This window comes from Myxocyprinus asiaticus, chromosome 45, assembly GCF_019703515.2.
Source record: "Myxocyprinus asiaticus isolate MX2 ecotype Aquarium Trade chromosome 45, UBuf_Myxa_2, whole genome shotgun sequence".
Classification (NCBI taxonomy): domain Eukaryota; kingdom Metazoa; phylum Chordata; class Actinopteri; order Cypriniformes; family Catostomidae; genus Myxocyprinus; species Myxocyprinus asiaticus.
Window position 1 is genome coordinate 17,711,660 of NC_059388.1, and position 2,965 is coordinate 17,714,624.

Sequence of the window (2,965 nt, forward strand, 5' to 3'; positions counted from 1 at the left end):
CAAAGCAATAAAGGAAAGAGGAAGAAGAGATGGTTAGAGGATAAAAGGGAATTGTGGGGTGGGAAAGAGAGATATGAAAGGCTTGACGTGAGAGGCTGCGTGTTAGTTCCTCTTCATTTGCTCTCTGTATGTGGCATAGAGGTCAGGCTGAGAGCTGGGACTCGGGCCATGAAGGAGAGAGAAAATACAACATTATGTGGGAATACACACACACACACACTTTTACTTTTCAGCCTGGTAGAGTATCATGACTCGTGAGCTTACCTTCAATAAAGGGATGTTGTATCTGTCCAACCACTGTATTATTTTGGGTATCTCTTGTAATTATTACAAATGAATAACTTGTGCATGCTACATAATGACTGAGTTTTTCTTAATAATTACGTACAATAGTAAATTGTACGCCCTCCTCCTCGTCACACTCCTCCCCTGCCCGATTCAGGCTGGAGCACCATCCGGACTGGCCTACTCCCCCCCATCTCTGGAGGGGAGACGCTGCCCTTCCAGCCGTTACGCCAGCCGATGGTCCACCCCATCTCCTGGAAACCTGGGGAGAAATGAGGGGAGGAAGAGGGGAGAGGGAAAGGGCGAGTGGGATGGACAGAGAGAGAGAGAGAGAGAGGAGAGAGAGAGAAAAACTTGCTCGCCGGTCCCCAGACATGCTGTCACCTGGTCCTCAGCCACTCCTCTGCCTTGTGGCGGATGACAGCCACTCCTTCCTGGGCAGACGGCAGCGACTCCTCCGACCCCTGGCAGATGGAATGGCTCCTCCCCTTCCTGGCAGATGGCAGTGGTTCCTCCGACTCCCGGTGGCCAGCAGCAACTCTTCCGTCCCCCAACGGACGGCTGTGGCTCCTCCCCTGGCGGACGGCATCAGCGAGGACTCCACAGTGCATCCCTCCTCCTTCCCGGGTTTCGGAACCAATGTAACGGGTAAGGATGGGCAAGGAGTAGTCAGGAACCGGCAGAACAGTCAACGTAAACTTTAATGACAAACTCAACTTAAAACAACATAAGATACACACAGCTCTCTCTCGAACTGTCATCTCCGGCTCCCCTTTATCTCGCTCTCCCACTGATCAGTTGACTCAGCGCTGGCCGTGCCCCCTCACGGCCCGGCCACACCCACCTCCTCATCACATAGTTATTTTGATTTAACCATAGTTAGTTAATAGTTCTCAATGAGGCAAATCAAATTCAGTAATTACTGATTAGCTAACAGTGAACTACCACAGTCATCAGTTGGCTATTACTTACAGATCAGTTAATTGTGTGTCCATATTAGTTAATAATAGTTAATTAGTGAGTGTTAATGTAGTACTACTCATTTGCCCTGCATAAATTCCTGCATAGTTACCTATTAATGATGGAACAATATTATAAAGTGTTAACCATTTCTGTATATACTGTGTCCAAACTCTTTCACACATTCACTATTTACATAGTGAATATCAGATAGGTCACTATTTGAGGAAAGAGTGAGTAAAAATGGTTGTATTCAGACATGGCTCCAGACAATATTGTGCACTTTGTATGACTTCAAATATACGTTGCATCCTAAATGATGAAAAAAAAATATATATATATATACTTGAAATCTGATCTGACGATTTAAACTGAGACACATTCCAAAAAATCTGATTTTAATCTGATTTCAAACCACATATAAATGTGTTCAGTTTGTAAACATCAGATTTCATGTGGGTTTTCGCTGTTCAGACTACAATAAACTAAACAGATTTGAGTTGGATATGCCAAATAGACATGCTCGCAAAACACACAGACACCCGAAAGAGCTTCATGTAATCACTTTGCATGCTGCAATACTGCATTATATTTCCATTTTATCTTCTTCTAATAAAGATGCACTGTAGTCGTTGTAGAACCCAAATTCATTTAACTCCCACATACATGATATTAGATAGATATTTCTAATATTTGCGGATATATCTAGCAATAAAAAAAGCAGTCTGATTGTGATTCCAAGAGATCTGCGTCACTGAGATGTCAGACAAACCTGATAAATAAAATACAGAGCCAGTATTCAGACATGGATGACACTGTCGCCTCATTTCAATCTTCTAAACTCGCGGCGGCCTCCATAGAGTGAGTTCTGTTTACCCCTCACCTCAGTAATCACGGAATATAATCAGCAGATGGAGAAAGAGAGGCCGTGCTGTTTCCATTTCCAAAATCAAATATGTGCTCATCATAGAAAAAAGGAGGATGAAAAGAGAGAATCCATCAGATCAGTGGAATAAATCTAATTTCCCTACAAATACATCTGTAATATTTCAAATCCACCGCCCGGGTTAATCTAACGCTTCATTTACATTCAAATAAAGCAAAAGTCATGTCTTATCAATAATAAGAAGCCAGTGGAAAAATAAATTAAGTTTAAGGCATCGGAGGGAGAGAACTCCCCTTTCTTGTGCTTTTTATTCTCAGCAAGTCAATAAAATATAAAGAGACTCAATTATTCTATTAAGCCGAAACATTGCATCATCACAGAGCATTACTGAGTCAACAGAGATTTTCGGCCATGTTTGATGAAGTTTGTTTTAGACAGAGAATACACAATAAGTGGCACCCAGTTGGAAGTGTCTGTTTTACAAATGAATGAGAGAATATCAGAGTAACAGAGGAAGCATTCAAAATGTTGTGCAATATTTTAGGCTATTACATTATGTTTTGTATTGTTTTCATTATTAGCTTATTAGTGAATTGGTGGGTTTTTGTTAAATATGAGCCAAAATCATCACAATTAAAAGAACCAAAGACTTAAACTACTTCAGTCTGTGTGTATTGAATTTTTTTAATACACGAGTTTCACAATTTGAGTTGAATTACTGAAGTAAATGAACTTTTCCACAACATTCTAATTTATTGAGATGCACCTGTATGTATGTATGTGTATATATATATATATATAAATCAGTGGTGCATGCTGCTCGCTACTATTGGT